At 45.0% G+C, this 19,879-nt stretch overlaps 1 protein-coding gene across 3 annotated transcripts in view; it reads right to left on the bottom strand.

Moving 5' to 3' along the window:
• The window catches only part of IP6K2 (inositol hexakisphosphate kinase 2), a 30,527-nt gene extending 18,955 nt beyond the window's left edge, over positions 1 to 11,572 (bottom strand). The window contains exon 1 of one of the 3 annotated variants that reach the window (XM_015077034.3): positions 11,413 to 11,572. The gene's annotated coding sequence lies outside the window, so the exon portion shown is untranslated. Of the gene's footprint in view, positions 1 to 2,357; positions 4,083 to 8,501; positions 8,644 to 11,412 lie in introns of those variants that run through there. The other 2 variants (XM_015077033.3, XM_027038677.2) reach the window with 2 other exon arrangements.
• Positions 11,573 to 19,879: the final 8,307 nt, after the last annotated feature.

Here is a 19,879-nt window from a genome sequence, read left to right as displayed (position 1 = left end):
ATGTCTTCTTTATCTGAGAATCACATTTTCTTTTAAATAACTAAATGTGTTTCATACATACACCAGGAATTCTCAGTCCTCCTTAGAAAGAAGCCCATTACTCCTCTTTCAAGGGCAATTCTCATTTCTAGTCTCCTCCTCCTTGGTGCAGTCTATGACTCCCACCACCCCCTAAAAAATACACACAACAGAAACACACAGAAATGGCTGCTTCAGACTGCAGCCGAAATTGCTGTGAGGGCTCAATCCACGAGGGACTTTCCTACCTTGAGTCACAGTTCTCTCTTGTGCTGACAAATAATGGTCCATTGGCTTCAGGCAAGATTATATGTTCTCTGCATGTTGTTGATGTTTACCCCTACTCATCCCTCAGCTGGTTCCCTAACCAGATGACACACGAGCTCATCCTCTAAAACAGAGGGAGCCAAAAATGATTCAGTCCTCATGGGCAGCCACAGAACCCAGGCATCCCTGACATGCCTAGGCCGACACCCTGAGTGCTGTACCTGCTGATGGAGGGACCAAAGTGTATCCTGCACTGCACCAGGTCCTATATGTCCAGGGGGCACAATCTGCTCCAGGTCCTTGCAAAACCTCACTTAGTTAATACTTTCCTCAAGGGTTTGCAAAGTGTCCCAGGCTCAAAGCACCAATCTGGCAGCTTTTATCACAAACCACTCAGTATACTCAGTGTTCCTCCACGACCAGCCAGAAAAAGAATGAGATACGGGCATGAAAAAATTCCTGACACTGGCACAGGTCACAGCACTTTGTCCTAACATAGAGCCATTTGCCAAGTCATCCTCCATAAGTCCTGAGATTTCTTTCCAAAATAAAGCATAGCAAAATACTAAGAAACTTTGAGGAGATCAAGTTCAACCACATCCACAGTTCTGAAGCAAATCATACACTGACTTCTTTGGAATCAGCCAGCTTGTGAGAAGGGCAGTGACTTCAGTCACTCAAGAGCACATTTTGAGGACTGGGAGGGAAGGCCAATGGGGAACTTTCACTTTTGACATCTTGCCACTGTGTTCCCTTTCTTTGGTTCTATACAAAGAACCTCCAGTATTTTCAAAATAAAAACACTCTTTTGGGGTGCCTGGCTGGCTCAGTCAAACATCCGACTCTTGATTTCGGCTCATCTCACAGTTGTGGGATCAAGCCCTGCATCAACTCTGTGTGCTGGGCTGGGCATGGAGAGATTCTCTCTCTCTCTCCCTCTGTCCCCCCTGTACACACATGCTCTCTCTATAAAAACAAAAAACCACACACACACACTCTTCTGAGAGTGAAATGAATCATTCCTGGAAGAGGGCAGCCTGTTTCCTCCTTTCCTAGCCTTCACCTGCCCTAGACCTGCTGGCCACATCCATCAGTGTTTCAGGGCCCAGAGTCTGTCAGCTCCCACCTGGCACCTCTGCAAGGTCCACACTTCCAAATGCCCCAGGATTCTGCATCTGGTGCTTACAGTCTTCCCCTGGGCTCTCAAGGTGCAGCATCCCAATCAACCCTAAGGTCCTCAAGCATGCAACCCTGTGAAGGTGTCGCTGTGTTTGTCCCATAAAGCCAAGCGTAGATACTACAAGGGGCAGGGGCAGGAGCAGCTCAAAGGACCTGGGGAAAAGACACTTGTGTTCGCATACTCTCCAATAAGAACATAGATGAAGAGAAACCCAGACCCTCAGCAGGGAGTTGGCAACCAACTCCACTATCTCTCCTCCAGAAGCACTCACCTCAGAGAAGATATACTGTTCATGGAAGGACATCTTTCACTGCCTTACATGTAAAACCTCTACTCATAATAGCAGAAAACTTGAAAATGTTCATTAAGAACTCATTTAGGAGACCATAATCTCAGCAGTGTGCAATTAAGTGGTTTAAGAGTACTGTATGTTTTTCCTGTCAGGTTGTTCAAGCTCATACAAATATACATTCTTTGGGATACCTGGGTGGCTCAGTAGGTTAAGCGGCCAACTCTTGATTTCGGCTCAGGTCATGATCTCACAGTGGTTCATGAGATCAAGCCCCACATCGGGCTCTGCACTGACAGTGCAGAACCTGCATGGGATTCTCTTTCTCCCTCTCTCTCTGCCCCTCCCATGCTGGTGCTCTCTCTCTCACTCTCTCTCAAAATAAATAAACTTTAGGGGCGCCTGAGTGGCTCAGTCAGTTAGGCACCTGACTTTGGCTCAGGTCATGATCTCACAAGCTCACCTGCTTCGGATTCTGTCTCCCTCTCTCTCTGCCCCTCCCCTGCTCACACTCCGTGTCTCTCTCTCAAAAAATAAACATACATACATACATACATACATACATACATACATAAGCAAACAAACTTTAAAAAATATACATACATTCTTTGGTCATGTATTCTATATCCACCCTTCCTCTTCCTTTGTTGGGTAACTCTATAGACAGTCTCTCAAGGAAACAGTATGATTCTGTTTAGCATGAGAACCAACAGGTGCTGGGTTCACACACCTCCACAGAGCACCCTGTAAAAGAAGCTAAACTGAGAACTCCAGAGATAGAGCATCACTTGTTGCTCATGAAAAGGGGAGGAATGAGCTAAAGGTGCAGTCCACAGACACCAAGTTTCAAGCACATTTTAAACAAATGGGCATCAGAGTGAAAGAAGGCAGGCGTGGAGCTAGGTTAATCCCAAGACAAAAGTTGCTGCAGCCTTAGCAAAGATACCAAAGTTGTATAGACCTGGGATCTCAATCCCAGATAAAAAAGGTAGGGAGGAGGGTTACAGTAAAAATTCGCATCTAGCATGAGTTTTATACTTGTTAAACAAAAATAATCTACTATTCTTATAAAACAAGCTTTGAAGGGGGATGCAAGATTTTTACATTCCCCAAAAGAGTAAGACAGAGCTCACACAACCCATGGGGCCCCTCATTTCTGAGTGTGCAGCTAGGGATAGAAAAGTCTGGAGCAGAAATAGCAACACTAGCCAGGTGTTCTGCTTCTTTGTCTCTAACACATCTTACCTCCTTAAAAGAAAAGTTTTAATCTTCCTTGGCCTGGGATTGGACACTCAATTTCTAAAACATGTATTAGTGTCTGAAGTAAGATAAATGGATGGATACACAGAACAAAACTAAATAACCTCCCATTTTGATCAATTATGACTTTCAGTTAAATACATTCACAAGAATGAGTTAAAACAAGCAAACAAACCCAGCAGTGCAAAGAAAGTTTTGTGAATTCTCTACAACAGAAAGCAAGCAGAAGCAGCCCAAGAGGCCCAGACTGATTCCGGCTGTCCTAAGGAGTTTATGACAGCAGGTACTAGAGCTCCATCTCCAAGTCACAAGGGTTTCAAAAACAACCCAAAGCCTCAAATCCTTCAGTTCAGAGTGGGATGACATTACCCCAGGAACAAAAAGAACACAGGTGAAAGACTTAGCATAGTGAGGGTCCCATGAGCAGCTGCTGGAGCTGTTACTTCTATTTTTTTGTGGGCAGGATGCTGTAGGTGCTATGTATCTTCACCAACAGCTACATTTCATGAACATTTAAAATCAAACCAAGGCATGACTTCTGTTTAACCACATGCTTGTTTTGCTGTCTGTTCTGACCTGAAGACCACATTTAGGAGCTTTCGTCCTCCCAACCATTTCAATCTTAACTAAGTGGCATCTCAGAGGCATTAAGTACAAAAACTTTTTGTTACTAGAATATTAACTTTTAGCCAGCATATAATGATAATGCTCATGTGTCACCATAGCTTAATCCTTACTTGTAAAATTGAATTAGTGTAATTTCACTTAGAAGAGAACCCTACTTATGCAAATTTACATTAAAAACAAATACACAACCTTGAAAAAGATTGGAGAAAATGTCTGTAAACAGAAAAATGAACCCAAGGTGCACTTGAGCCAGATGTGGACTACAGTCAGGTCCAACAAACTTTCTGGGTAAAAAGATGTCCTCATCTCCCCTCCAACCTCCCATGTAAAATGGCAAAATGGTAATGTGCTACAGCCTCCCTGATCCCAAGGCAAGTACCTGTGGGGTATATCATCACAACCAACACCAGGAAGAGCTTGCTTCCTCCCTCCATCCCCAGAGCTTAACCCAGTGCAGTGGTGCCCTTTAAAACAGGCCAAGGTTGGGGCGCCTGGGTGGCGCAGTCGGTTAAGCGTCCGACTTCAGCCAGGTCACGATCTCGCGGTCCGGGAGTTCGAGCCCCGCGTCAGGCTCTGGGCTGATGGCTCAGAGCCTGGAGCCTGTTTCCAATTCTGTGTCTCCCTCTCTCTCTGCCCCTCCCCCGTTCATGCTCTGTCTCGCTCTGTCCCAAAAATAAATAAACGTTGAAAAAAAAAAAATTTAAAACAGGCCAAGGTGAGAAGACTTTCAGGAAGACTGAAGAGCCAGTGAGGGGGCACCTGGGTGGCGTCTGACTTTGGCTCAGGTCATGATCTCACAGTTTGTGAGTTTGAGCCCTACATCGGGCTCTCTGCTCTCAGCATACAACCTGCTTCAAATCCTCTTGTCTCCCTCTCTTTCTGCCCCTCCCCTGTTCATGCTCTCTCAAAAATAAATAAGAATTTAAAAAAATAATAAATAAATAAGCATTAAAAAGAAAAAAAAGAGAGAGAGAGAGAGAAAGAGCGAGCCAGTAGGGAGGGGAGCTACACTGAGGATGAAGGATACAGCATTCCTTTTGGGATGCATTATATGGTATGTAATACTGTTACTTAGAAAAATATACATATATCAACACAGTAGCAGGATCACACCCAAGAGATCACAACCAGTTCAGGGTAGCGGTTCCGGTAACAATGTCACATATCTACCACTAAGAAGTGAGAAGGAAATGTTCAAGAGGAGAGCACCTCTAGGGCGCTTGGCTGGTTCAGGCGGTTAAGCGTCCAACTTTAGCTCAGGTCATGATCTCACGGTTTGGTTTATGAGTCTGAGCCCTGCGTTGGGCTCTGTGCTGACAGTTCAGAGCCTAGAGCCTGCTTCGGATTCTATGTCTCTCTCTCTGCCCCTCCCCTGCTTACACTCTGTCTGCCTCTCTCAAAAATAAACATTAAAATTTTTTTTGAAAAAGGAGGAGAGCACCTCCAAATGTGGCTCTGAGAATGGCAAAGATGCACACAGACAAGCTGGAACAGAATTCATGAAATATGTGGGTAAAAAGTAGAACTTCTAAAGGAATACATTTTGTTTAGATAATAACTAAATGTGTATGTGTAATTAAAAACAATAAATATTGTAGGCCAATATTCCAAGTACTCTAAGTACTTGTACTAAGTACTTGTACTAAGTACTCTAAGTTTATACAAGTACAAGGCCAACTTTCCAAGTACTCTAAGTTTATACAAAAAATTCTTTTATTTTTATTGGGCTGTATCAAAAAATTCTTTTATTTTTATTTTCTCAAGTTTATTTGTTTTGAGAGAGACAGACAGACAGACAGACAGAATGAATCCCAAGCAGGCTCCGCACTGTCAACACAGAGCCCAATTCGGGGATCAGACTCACTAACCATGAGATCATGACCTGACCCAAAACCAAGAGTCGGATGCTTAACTGACTGAGCCACCCAGGCGCCCCTCAAAAAATTCTCCTGGCAAAGTTAAGGCCTGCTTTATATTGGGGTAAAAACGGTGCGTTACCTCTTCTTGGTGCCTGTCTTTATCTGTACACCAGGCATGGTACAGTTTTACAGAGGTGCTCTGAGGTGGGAACAAGAGTAAAACATCTAGCCTCCTGCCTGACTCGCATGCAGTGCACTCCCCAAACGTGGGCTGTTCTCTACCCACTGCCCTACAGTTCCTCCAGAGTCCACTGGGAAATGGAGGTCACAGGAGGGACTTGACAGTACGAGGCGATAAGGGCATATACTAAGCCTGTGCTCATGGAAGGAGTGCAAAGAGAGGAGGCTTCAACGCCAGGCAGAGGAATGGAGTGCCAAAGGATATCTTGTTTAGCCTTTAAAAATATAAAGATTTTTAACTGGTTGTAAGTGTGATAAAATGACCACCATTATTAGTCTCTTCATCCTGCAGATTTTCTTCCATGCATTTTTCTATTCTTTACATAAACAGGATCAGGCTGTATATGTATTACTTTGCTTCCCCCCATCTCCCCCAGTAAAATTGGCTGTTTCTCTCACCTTTTTAAAAACTGTGATGAAATGTGTGAAACAATGGAACATTCACCTTAAAAAAAATTTTTTTTAAATGTTTATTATTTTTGAGAGAGAGAGAGACAGAATCCAAGCAGGGGAGAGAGAAGGAGACACAGAATCTGAAGCAGGTTCCAGGCTGTCAGCACAGAGCTCGACGTAGGGCTTGAACTCACGACTGTGAGATCAGAATTTGAGCCTAAGTCAGACACTTAACCGACTGAGCCACCCAGGCACCCCTAAAATTCACCCTTTTAAACTGTTTGGGGGGTACAGTTCAGTGGCACCAAGTATACTCACATTTTATACAACCATCACCACCACCCATCTCCAAAACTTTTTATCTTCCCAAACTAAAACTCTGTACCCATTAAACAATTAACTGTCCAGTCTCCCTTCCTTCAAGCCCCTGGCAACCACCATTCAACTGTCTCTATGATTCTGACTACTCCAGTTTCTCACACAAGTAGGATCATTCAACATTTGTTGTTTTGCTATTCTTCCCCATTAAACTATATGCCTTAGCCATGTATCTGTCCATACAGAATTCCTTTCAAAGACACATAATATTTACACATAATCATAATGCATTTTTTAACTTCCCTACTGACACTAATTTATTTATTACAATAATAATTCAATGAGTGTCCTTGTAGCTGTCTTTGCACTCTTGTGGAAGTATTTCTGTAGGAAAATTCCTAGAAGTAGAATTGCTGGGACGAAGCATAGAGGTTGCACCCAGTTTCACTCTGCCCTGTAATGTCCGTGAGCCACCAAGGATTGTGGGAAATTAAGCTGGCAGAGAGAAAAGGGAAAACCTGGTTTCACAGGTCACTACTGCAGTGACATAGGCAGAGGGACGGTGGCAGAAGAACCAGCATCTATTGGGGTCTACTGTCTGCATTCTTACTTAAGGAGTAAACAAAATAGAATTCTTATACACATTAGAAGCACATGTGAAAGGGCACCTGGGTGTCTCAGTCAGTTAAGTGTCCGACTCTTGATTCTGGCTCAGGTCATGATCTCCCAGTTTGTAGGATTGAACCCCATGTCGGGCTCTGCATGGGCAGTGCAGAGCCTGCTTGGTATTCTCTCTCTCCCTCTCTGCCCCTCCTCCACTCATGCTCTTTCTCTCATAATAAATAAGTAAACATAAAAAAAGAAGCACGTGTGAAAAAGGAGGTTTGAGAGGAGAAAAATAAGCCTTTAAAGAAAAACTATGTGTGCTTAGAAAGCTCTCAAGCTACTCTGTTACTTTTACACCACAGACATGTTTCAGGTAACTTTGTGGGCTCATGAACTTAGTATCTGGTTATCTTAAGATGTCAAAACCAAAGGTGAAAGAGAAGGAGACAACACCGCCTTCACAGTCCTGAGCCTGAGAGTTTGCTAGAAGAAGATGATAGCAGGAGTACCCCTAGTAGAGCTTCAACCTCTAGGAGGACATAAGGATCAAGACCAAGCTGATCTTTCCAGCCTCTCCCAGCCTAAGCTTCCTTCCCTCAAGGGTCTCTCCTCCGTCATCCCAGGGGCAGGGAGTAGGAAAGAGTCCTGAGAACCCCCAGGTTCTGGGGCTCCCAAAACACCAGAGCTGCCTTCTCCAGACACCTGTCCCACCTGGAATGACCTCCCCACATTCAGTGGCACTCAGCAGGGCACAGATTCTCCTGCCTTCTCCAATGTACCTAGGGAGGCTGGTGGCCAGCCCACACAGGGGAATTAAAGAAGGAAGGGGGTGGCGAAAGTAGAGAAACAGGATTTGGTAGATGACTAGGTGTACCACACTGTTCTTAACCCTTTAGGGGGTTACTGGCCCCCTCAAGAATCTGAGATGTGTGGGCCTCTCTCCTGAAAAATGCACATCCTCACTGAACTCTACATACAGTCTGGGATGTGAACAACTGTGGACTCTATCTTCAGAACTCCTGATACAGGGAATCAAATTAGAGGAATGAGTCCAATATTGAGCCTTCCCACTTCAGAACAAGGATGTTTTTGTTCATGAATTCACAGAGTTGAACTGCAGACACTTAAATATAAGGGGATGGTCAAATACCCAAGAAAAAATGTTCAGCAGATAGTTGGGAGCAATGGATTTGCAGCTTGAGTGAACCTAATTCGAAAACAGATTTGGGAATAGCCTACAAAGGGAAGACAGAAGGCATTCTAAGAGTAATGTGCAAAGAAAGAAGAGCACTGGGTCAGGGCCCCTATAGGTGAGAACTGCCTGAGCAGTGTGAGAGAAGGTCTGTAAAGAGACAAAGAGGCAGAACATCTACCCCCTCCCTGGAAGCCATGGGTTAAGAATCTCCTCCCAGTTTCACATGGGAAATCTAGGTCTCATACATACCCTTTGGACCACACGACAGAGAGAGAGGAGGAGGGTCTTGCACTGTGTGGCCCTTTAGGTCCCTGACAGCCCTCAGAGTTCACAGTCTGCGGCTCAGTTCTGAATGAGCTTTGGCAAAGCCTTCCCAACTTCTTCGCTGAAAAGATCTACACGAAGAATCCCTTCAAACCAAGCCACCATAGTGAAAAGGTCTCAAGCACAGGGTGTGATCAGCAAAAGCCAGCGTATGGGAAATCCTAAAAGATAAATGACAATTGCTTCAACCAAACAATTACAAGGAGGGGCACCTAGGTGGCTCAATCAGTTGAGCATCCCACTTCAGCTCAGGTCATGATCTCATGGTTTCTGAGTTTGAGCCCCAAGTCGGGCTCTGTGCTGACAGCTCGGAGCCTGGAGCCTGCTTCGGATTCTGTGTCTCCATCTCTCTCTGCCCCTTCCCCTGCTCGCTGTCTTAAATAAATGTTAAAAAAATTAAAAAAACAACAATAACAAAATAACTATAAGGAAAACAGAAAGAGCATATATAAAATTAAGAAACAAAAGAGACACTTCAATCAAATGCAATGTGCATATCTTATTTGGGTCCTGATATGAATAAATCAACTGTAAAAAAAAAATTATGGGAAAATCAGGGACATTTGACCACAACCAGATATTTGGGTGAAAAAAATAATGTACTGTCATTGGTTTTTAGGCAGAAAAAATGGCATTGTAGATAGCATGGGTAGCTCTTTGTCTCTTAGTGATACACAATGAAATACTTATGGATAAAATATGTTCTAGGGGTATGCCACCTTAAAAAAGTCAGCTTTTTTTTAAGGTGGGGAGTGACAGGCAGAGTGACGTGGAACAAGATGGACTAGGAGTTGGTAACTACAGAAGCCAGTGATGGATGACAGACTAAACCAACTGTTCATAAGCTTAGGAGACTGTCTCTTCCTTCAAACTCTGAGGTGGACTATAAATTCAATTTTGTGGAAACAGGACCTTTTCTTGCTCCCAGAGTATACTGCAAAATACTAATACCACTTGCTACTTTTATTACTTGGTATTCAAGTAGGCAAAAAATATAATTTATTTAAAAAACAAAAACGTAATCACACAAGAGAAATCATCTGCTTACCATCCACTGTAAAACAATGTGCTCAATTTGTTAGGGTGATTATCTCACTAGGTACAATAACTTCACCTAAAGGGAAAATTCTTCCCCAGAGCATCTTCTTTATGATCCCAACAATGGAAAATTTTCACCTCAGTAAGCTGGCCTCAGGGAGGCTCAGGCTCATCCCTGTTGCCTAGATACCAGTGACATCTCTGGTGCCTACAGAAGGCTCTGGCACCCCTCTGCAAGGGAGACTGGCTAAGGTTCACCAGTCAGTGGTTGCTCCTTCCTCCCACATTCCGCTGCCCAACAGACCCCAGGATAGTATACAGTTGTACCGGTCTGTCACTTACGAAATGGTGAAGCACAGAAGTTCTATTACATCTGAACTGGTTTTTACAATTATCTCAACTCTAGTGCTGGCTCTCATGCATTTGATTTCTTTCTAACAATTCCTGTGAATTCTAAAGTCACAAGGCAAATAAACCAATTGGAGTAACAGTTAACAGTTCAACTGACTTTTTCTCCAAAGAAAAAGTCACTAAGCCATCAACTGGCCTTTCATGTCAAATATGATAAAGTATTCATTTTGCTCGGTTTCTAATTCTGATAGTGGCTAAAGTTAAAACAGTAACACCACCACCCTGAAACTTCTCTTCACATACTTAACACGGGGCTACAGGATGCAATTATACGAGCTCCGCAGCAGCAACCTATGTAAATAAGCATCTGAGGTCACTTAAATGTAACCCTACTAAAAATGCAAATACTTTAAATACTAGAATTCATCAAAATTACCGTAATCATGGTGTTTTATAAAAAAAAAAAATCATAAAGCTGGTGAACTGGAACATCTCTGTTAGCCACTTTTGAAAAGTTTCAGTACTTTTTCTTCAAACTATTCTTTCATCCTTCCAACTATTATTTTATTCTTGGGTTACGTAGAACTACCAAAATGTTTCATTCCAAGCAGTAACTAGTTCTGTTTCCCTGGTACGTAAGAGCACCGGGTTTTCTGTTTTCCACATTTTGTTTTCACAACGTTTGGCCTCATTTGTCTGCTAGTGCAGCTTTCTTAACATAGGAAACTGAGGAAAATGATACAAACCCTTAGAATGCAAGAGACAAAAGCAGTCTTTAAGCCAATGTGAAAGAAATGAAAGCTCCACCCACGGCGACGCTTATCACTATTAAAGAAGGCGTCCTCTGATCCATTCTGGGACTTTTTTGGATAACAAGGTGGGCAGATTTCCTCACCGTACACCAGCTGACAGGCCCCACTGGCACTCAACACTCAAAATGGCTGCACAACTGCCGGCCCCAGGTAAACGGCACCTGAGGCGGTGGGCTGACTCCTCCACCCGCAGACTCAAGGAGAACCCCCCCCCCCCACCCCCAATAACCCGGGACACCACGGACGCCGCTGTCCTGGGAAGCAATGACCCAGGAGATCGTTCCCCCACAAAGGTCTGAGAAAACCTCCTCAACGACCGGGGTAGATCCTGCACCGCCAAAATACCTGGGAGACCCCTCAATGACCAGAAAAGACTCTGTCCCTCAAAATCAGGGGAGACAGTCTCCCCCCAGTAACCTGAAGAAATAACGCCTCTCTCAAATGACCGGAGGATATCCGGCCCCACAAAGACCCTGAGAGATCCCCCCCGCCCCCAAGATCGCGGGAGAGCCCCTCCCCAAATAACTCGGAGACACTCCTAATGACCAGAGACTTCGCCCCCGAACGGCCCGGAGACATCCTCCACCAAATCTACCAGGGCGGCAGAGCCTTAGGCCGGACAAGGCGGGCGTTACCTGCGGCCTCGGCCCGTCCAGCGGTGCTTCCGTCCTATTGTTTCTCTCCCATCAAGATGGCGGCGGCCGCGCCGAGCCCCGCCCACCGCGCCTCGCTCCAGGAGCCCCTCGCTATTGGCTCACACCGGGAGCCCAGCTCGCGGACTGGGCAGCGCGAAAAGCGCTGTTGCTAGGGCGCCGGGATCCGAGGCAGCGGCTTCCGGGAGGGGCGGGGCGAGGAGCGGGGCCAGGGATGGGGCGGAGCCTTGCCTGCCTTCAAGGGGGAGGTCAGGTGGGTGGTAGGGTGGACAGATGGGTTTGGGGCATGTGGGGTGCTAGGGATGCTTGGGTGAACGGATGGCTCAACCAAGTGTCCCATTTTTCCAGAGTCCAAGGGTTTCCCGGGATGTGGGCTTTCCAAGACTAATACTGAGGCAGTCTGCAACAAACTGCGAAGTTCTTCACCCTAGCATATGGCGGGACACAGGACTGGATGTGGTTGGATGGAAAGATGGGCAATAGAGTGACTGTAGACAGTGAGCAAAGGAAGGTTATATGCACAGGTGGATGGATGACTGGATGCAGAGGGGTGGACAGAGGAATGACTGTAGAGTCCTCTGGGGACTGGCAGATGACCCATTGCCAACATAGGCCCTACCAACCTCCACACTGCATGACTTGTCTGAGGCTCATTTGTCCTGGGTCATATGGGTTGGCCAGAAGAGCTCCCACCTGAGTGCATGTCAGTGTAGCTGGCAAATTCGAGGGGGGAGGGAGGTGCTACTGAGAGTGGTCAGAGCCTCCTACCTGATCTCCACTTTTTTGTAAATGAGGCCAACGTTGCAGCCCCATGCTGTACGTGCACTGGGGGGTTGCAGAGGTGTGGATTCATGCATATGCTTATTTATTCAACAGATAGGTACTGAATACCTATACACTGTGCTGGAAATATAGCACTGAACCAAAATGGTTCAAAGGTGGAGGGGGGGGTGGCGGGTGGCTGCCTTTATAGGAATGGGCAAGAACGACTTCCTGTGACCAGCTGATCTCTCTTCGCTTGGAAACACTTTACCTGTGAGTTTCAGGGCTCCATGCCCTTGTGGTTTCCTCTCACCTCACTGGTTCCTCCTCTTTGCCTCCTCTCTCTGTCTACATTATTTCTGTCATAATCTTATCCAGGTTCATGGCTTCAGATTCCACCTTCATGTCCATCACTCCCAAAAGTGTATGTCTAGTCCAGACCCTGAGGGCCACACTCAATGCCCAGCTGTAGACTCTGCATCTGCACTCTGACTTCCACTTGGCATCTCAAATTCAACTTGTGCCACCCTAGCTCTGGCTCATCCCCCAAACACACTCTACCTCACTTTCCCCAGCTCAAAGTGATGACTGCTTAGTCCTTTCTATTGCTCAGACCAAAGGCCTCATAGTACCTCTTAACTACTTTCTTTCCACTTACATTCAAGAAGTCCTATTCCTTCCATGCATCATCTACCCAGGATGAGAGCACTTCTTGCCAGGTCCATGGATTTCACCCAGCCCAAACCACCACCATCTCTCTCTCTAGGGCAATGTCACGGCCACCTTCCAGTCTCCTGCTGCTGCTCTTGCCACCTGCAGTCCATTCTCCACACACCAGCCTGTAAATGCATAAATCAGAATCCCTTTTGACCTGTTCAGAGCCCTGCAGTCGCACCTGCCCAAGGAAAAGTCAGAGCTGTCAGGGGCCTTATGATCCCCCATTACCTCTGTGGCTGCATCTCCCCTGTTCATCTCCGGCTCCACTGCTCAGCAGCTCGATTTCTCACATATCACACTCCATGCACTCCCCTGGCTCAGGAGCTGGGCTCCAGGTGTTCCCATACCTGGAATGCTTTCTGCAGATTTCCACAGGACTGTACCCAAATGCCCTCGAAGTCCCTCATTTCAGACTGCAACAGGCACCTTTCAACCAGCACGTGAGATCACCTTTATCCCCTTACGCTGCTCCACTCTTTTCCATAACAGTTACCTTTTTTATGGAAGCATTTATTATCCTTTATAGGAAGCGTGGTTTCCTCCACTAGAACAAGAGCCCTGTGAAGTAAGAATCTCTCTGTTTTAGTCACGGATATATCCTGAGCACCTCAAATACCAAGGAAGCTCCAGAAGTACCTGTTGGCTGACTGAATAAGAATGGCACGTGGTATTAAACGATAAGGGCTATGGAAAAAAATTAAAATGGGGCAGCAGGAGGGAGGTTGGGGCAGGGTGAGAGTACCCCAGATCAAGGCTAGCCCTGCCTGGGTCAGGCCCAAAGGTCCCCACACTCAGCAGGGTTGCTAGGAAGCCCAACCCAGCGTTTGCTCCTGTTCCCTGCCTATAGTCACAGAATAAAAAAGGCCCAACAGGCACCAGTCATTCAAGCCCTCACAGATAAGCACTGTCCCAGCTTCCTCTGATGACCCACTCTCCCATTCCAATGTTCCTATGTGTGGGGTTGAGGCTGGACAGAGTAGAGTCTCCCTGGGGCAGCCCCGCATTAATTCACTCTTATATTTCTTCCATAAGTGTTTACCAAGGGGTGACCTGGGCTAGACACTAGGTACATGAGAAGAAGGGACACGACAAGAATTTGAAGGATTTATAGAGTCCTTGCCCCACAGTGAGGAGTGTGGGGAAGTAAAGGATGGATCCAACAGTAAAAACAACAACAGCCAAACAAATAAAAACGCAGCTTCATTATGGGCAGTGTGAATAATGAAGAAAAGGAACCAAGCTGATGTCCAGAGTATGGTGTTTATGTCCAATGCAGCAGGAAAGGTATATCTGAGAAGGGGACATCTGAGCTAAGATGAACCTGGAGGCCTGGCTGAGCAGGGAAAGAGAAGCCATTCCAGGAAGATAGCATAACAAGTGCAAAGATCCCCAAGGAAAGAACAAGTTTGGTATGTTGGAGGAATATGAAGAAAGTGGTTGGGTCTAATGGAAGAAATAGCTCAAAGTTCAATGGAAAGCTCAAAGGCATGAAGGAACAGACCACAGACAAGAGATCTGGAGGCCAAATCCAGGCGTCCTATTGTGCAAACAAGAGTTCTAGAAGGAGAAAAAGGGATGGCTGAAATAGAGGCACAAACCAAATAAATGATAGAAGAAAACTTTTCTGACTTGAAGAAAAAGCTGTGTCTGCAGATGGGAGGTACTGGCCTCATTCCCAGGCAGTATGGAAAAGGAAAGACTATAGTGAATTCTTAAACTCCAAGGAGAAAGAGAACATTGTACAAGCTCACAGATAGATAGAACAAGTCACCTACCAAGGAGGAAGGGCCAACTGGCCTTAAACTCTCCCCCATAACAGGTAAATTATCCTGAAGGGTCAGTCCTCATGCCTGGAGGGAGAAGGTAGCCATTAATGTAACGGAAAAAGTAGTGAAGTTTCCAAATTACCAAGAGAAAAAATGGAATGAGTTACATCTTAAAAGAGAGAGAGAAAAGAGGAAAGTAGTAGGTAGTTGGTAGTTTCATATAGTTCAATTGAATAGAAAGATAAAATCGTAAAGTAAAAAAGAATAAGCATAAAGGAATTATGGAATGAGCAAACATTCATGATTGCATAATGTCATGATTGGAAATCTAGAAAATCAAAAGGACTTCTTTGAAAACTACTACAATTAATAAGAGAAAATGTTAAGGTAATAAATACAAGAAAAATATGTCAAAAATTTCCTACAAATAAGCCCCTAGAAATCAATAAGAATGAGGAAAATATTCAATTAACAATAACACAGCTATAAAATATTTAGGAATAATTTATTATGAAAAGTATAGGAATTGTACTAGATGGGAAATTTCCTACAGAAAATTGTATTAAGAGTCTTAGAGGTCGGGGAATGGGGTCAAGATTCATCCATCACTTGAAACTGGACACTTGCCACTTTGGACAAAATTTGGATTTTTTTTTTTACCCTTTTTTTTAAAGTTTTTAAAATGTTTATTTATTTTTGAGAGAGAGAGAGAGGCAGAGCATGAGCGAGGGAGGGGGAGAGAGAGAGACACAGAATCCAAAGCAAGCTCCAGGCTCCGAGATGTTAGCACAGAGCCTGACCCAGGGCTCGAACTCAACAGCTATGAGATCATGACCTGAGCTGAAGCCAGATGCTTAACCGACTGAGCCAACCAGGTGCCCCTTTAATTTTTGCTTCATGTTTATTTTTGAGAGAAAGAGAGAGAGAGAGAGGCGGAGAGAGATGGAGACACAGAATCTGAACCAGGCTCCAGGCTCTGAGCTGTCAGCACAGAGCCTGACGTGGGGCTCAAACTCACAAGCTGTGAGATCATGACCTGAGCTGAAGTTGGATGCTTAACTGACTGAGCCACCCAGGTGCCCCGGGACACAATTTGGATTTATTAGCAAAGATAAAGGAGAAAAAGGGTATTGGGAGGCAACCAAAAGAACCTCACAACATGAAAAAATAGTCAAGTTCATCAGAAGGCAAGGAATACAAATCAAAGTTAAAATGTAACAATGGCAAAACTATGGAGAGAATAAAAAGATCAGTGGTTGCCAGGCATTTGAGGGAGAGGGAGAGATGAATAAATGGGTGGAACACGGAGGATTTTTTAGGGCAGTGAAACTGTTCTGTATAATACTATAATGGTGGGCTCATGTCATTATCCATTTGTCAAAACCCATAGAATGTACAACAAAAAGAATGAACTCTATGTAAACTCTGGACTTCGGTTGATAACAGGTCAATATTGGTTCATTGATTCTAACAGTCATACCACACTGATGTGGGATGCTGATGGTGAGCAAGGCTGTGTGTTGGGGCAAAGAGGTGATATATGGGAACTCTGTACTTTCTGCTCAATTTTGCTATGAACCTGAAACCACTCCTTTAAGAAAAGGCTATTAAATTTAACATTTTTTAATGTTCATGTATTTATTTGGAGAGAGAGAGAGAGCACAAGTGGTAGAAAGGCAGAGAGAAGAAGAAACAGAATCCCAAGCAGGCTCTGCACCATCAGTGCAGAGCCCAATACAGGCTCAAACTCACGAACCTCGAAATCATGACCTGAGCGGAGATCAGGAATTGACTGTGCCACCCAGGCACCCCAAGGCTATTAATTTTTTTTAAATGTTTATTTATTTTGAGAGAGAATGGGAGAGCGCGCGCGCGCGCGCGCGCACACACACACACACACACACACACACACACACACACGAGAGCTGGGGAGGGGCAGAAAAAGAGGGAGAGAAAGAATCCCAAGCAGGCTCTGCGCTGTCAGCACACAGCCCCATGTGGGGCTTGATCTCATGAACGGTGAGATCATGACCTGAGTCAAAATCAAGAGTCAGACGCTTAACTGACTGGGCCACCCAGGCACCCTGGCTATTAATTTTTTTTTAAGAAGAGAAACAAGGTAAGTCACTTTATATTTAGTAAACTAGCAAAAGTTAAAAAGAACTGCACCAACTCTTGCTTTTCAGGATGTAAGGAAAAGGATTTGTCCCAACATTACTGACAAAGACTGGTTACAACCTTTTTGGAAAGCAATTTTGCAAACCCCAGTAAAATAAAAATGCAAACGCCTTTAAACCCTATAGTCGCAAACTTTGGATTCTCACTTATAGAAATAAAAGCACTGAGATGTGGGCTATATGGTCAGGGATATTTATTGCTACATCATGTGTAGTGGGAAAAAAATTGCAAAGTGATGGCCCATCCACAAGGCCATGGTAGGAACATTTTGGTGCCTTCACACTGTTCTGGCTACTATGCTATGTAACAAATTACCCAGCTTTAGTGGCTTAAAACAGTTACATTTATTTGCTCACAAATCTGCCGTTTGAGCAAGATTCAGCAGAAACTGTTCTCTGCTGCATCCGTTTGGGCAGCTTGAATGCTGGGGCTGAAATCATCCAAAGTTCCTCACTTGAGGTGTAGCTGTCAGCTGAGGCTTGAGCTGAGACCTGAAATGCCCACGCGTGGCCTCCATGTGCCCTGGGCCTCCTCACAACTTGGTGGCTAGATTCCAAGGATGGTTGTCCCAAGAGAGAAGAAGCCAGGTGGAAGCTGCATCCCCTTTCTAACCTAGACTCAGAAGTCGCAGTGTCTTTTCTGCCTCATTTTATTCATTAGAAGCAAAGTCACTAAGTCTGGGATATATGTTCAAGGAGAGGGAAATTAGACTCCACCTTTCACTGGAGAAGTACCAAAAAGTCTGGGGACAGAGTTTTGTTTTTGTTTTTGTTTTTAATTTTTTAAATGTTTTTAATTTTTTATTTTTGAGAGAGAGAGACAGAGTGTGAGTGGGGGAGGGCCAGAGAGAGAGGGAGACACAGAATCCAAAGCAGGCTCCAGGCTGTGAGCTGTCAGCAGAGCCCGACTTGGGGCTCAAACCATGAGATCATGATCTGAGCCAAAGTCAGATGCCAACTGAGCCACTCAGGCACCCCTGTTTTGTTTTTTTTTGTTTTTGTTTTTGTTTTGTTTTGTTTTTGAGAGAAAGGCACGAGAGGGGGAGAGGGGAAGAGGGGCAGAGGGAGAGAGAGAAAGGATCTTAAGCAGGCTCCATGCTTAGCGTGGAGCCCAACACAGGGCTCGATCCCATAACCCTGGGAACATGACCTGAGCCAAAATCAAGAGATGGATGCTCAACCGACTGAGTCACCCAGGTGTCCCTTGGGGACAGGTTTTATGTCATCATCAAAAAGAAGGAATTGGAATAACACCACTTGAATTGGAGGGCTTGAAACAAGTTGAGATGAATGAGAAAAGAAAGATGCAGAAAAGTGGGTACAAAATGGCCTAATGTACACAACAAAGGCAAACCACTCTATGTCAGTGTAAGTTGACCCATGTACATCACAGGTTTGGACCTCATTTATTTGCGTATTTTCCCATAAATACAGTACAGTACTGCATATGTATTTTCTCTTATGATTTTCTTTCCTCTAGCTTACTTTATTGTAAGAATGGAGTACATAATACATATAACATACAAAATGTGTCAAACAACCGTTCATGTTATTGGTAAGGCTTCTGGTCAACAGTAGGCTATTAAATTAAAAAACATTTTTAATGTTTATTTTTGAGAGAGAGAGAGAGAGAACACAAGCGGGGAAGGGGCAGAGAGAAGGAGACACAGAATCCGAAGCAGGCTCTGGGCTCTGAGCCGTCAGCATAGAGTAGGCTATTAAATTTTTGAGGAGTCAAAAGTTATACATGGGGTTTTTTTTGACTGTGCAGAGGGTTGGTGCCCCCTAACCTCCGTGTTGTTCAAGGGATAAAAGATAAAGACTGTGCTAAGACCCAGCAGTTAGGATGGGTTCTCCCTTATGCATTTAATTATAGGTGTTTATATCACCATATGAAGAAAGTGGCTATTTATTTGTTGTTGTTTTTTTAAGTAAGCTCTACACCCAATGTGGGGCTTGAACCCCCCACCTGGAAATCAAAAGTCACATGCTCCACTGACTGAGCCAGCCAGGTGCCCCAAGAAAGTGTTTTTTTAGAGAGGCATGTTTAAGTGGTTAAGGATCAAGAAAATCGAGGTAATGACCACCTCATATTAAGCCAAGACAGAGCAGGGAGGAATGACTGAAGAGCCGCAGGGACACTGCAGGGCGCCAGGAGTGTTTGGCCTGTGAGAAATCATTGAGCGGAATGTCTTTGTTTTATGCACCTTTCGGTATTAGTTATATTCCACACTTTGAAAATTTTTTAAATTAAAAAAAAAAAAGGCAAAGCAAAGCAAACACTGCAGAAGGTTCCCAGTGGGTGGAGAGTGAGGAGCCCAGGGGAGGGATCCCAGCCCAGACCACTGGACACTCAGCTCAGCACAGTGTCCCAGGTGGAGGTATAAACCTGGGGCTGAGCAGCATGGAGATAACACCCAAAGCCACGCTGCTTCTAACAAAATGCTGAAGGGTCCCAGGGTGGGGAGTGGAGTGGAGCCCTCCCTGGGACACTCAACATTTAAAAAAAAAAATTTTTTTTTTAATCTTTATTTTTGAGAGAGTGAGAGAGAGACAGAGTGAGAACAGGGGAGGCACAGAGAGAGAAGGAGACACAGAATCCAAAGCAGGCTCCAGGCTCCGAGCTGTCAGCACAGAGCCCGACGCGGGGCTTAAACCCACGAACCGTGAGTTCATGACCTGAGCCGAAGTCGGACGCTTAACCGACTGAGCCACCCAGGCGCCCCTGGAACACTCAACATTTAACTGTAGTCTGAGTTAAAGCTGGCAACAGAGGTGAGAAGAAAACCAGGAGAACTGGATGTTCCCGAGAAGGTGGTCGGTCCTTGAAGCACGAGGGAGGAGTCCATTGTGCTGACTTCAGCTAAGACTCTGGGGAGCCAGCATGTGCTTTGGCTCCGCTCTTGTAAATCTCTGGGGACTGCGGTGCTGTACTGTGGCCAGAACAGGAGGTGAGGAGGTGACTATAGGGAAGTCTCAAGGCTTTTGCCATGAAAAGAGAACAGTGGGGCAGGAGCTAGGGGGGCA

Source organism: Acinonyx jubatus, chromosome A2 (genome assembly GCF_027475565.1).
Source record: "Acinonyx jubatus isolate Ajub_Pintada_27869175 chromosome A2, VMU_Ajub_asm_v1.0, whole genome shotgun sequence".
NCBI lineage: Eukaryota > Metazoa > Chordata > Mammalia > Carnivora > Felidae > Acinonyx > Acinonyx jubatus.
This window is presented reverse-complemented; position numbering and strand designations above follow the sequence as displayed.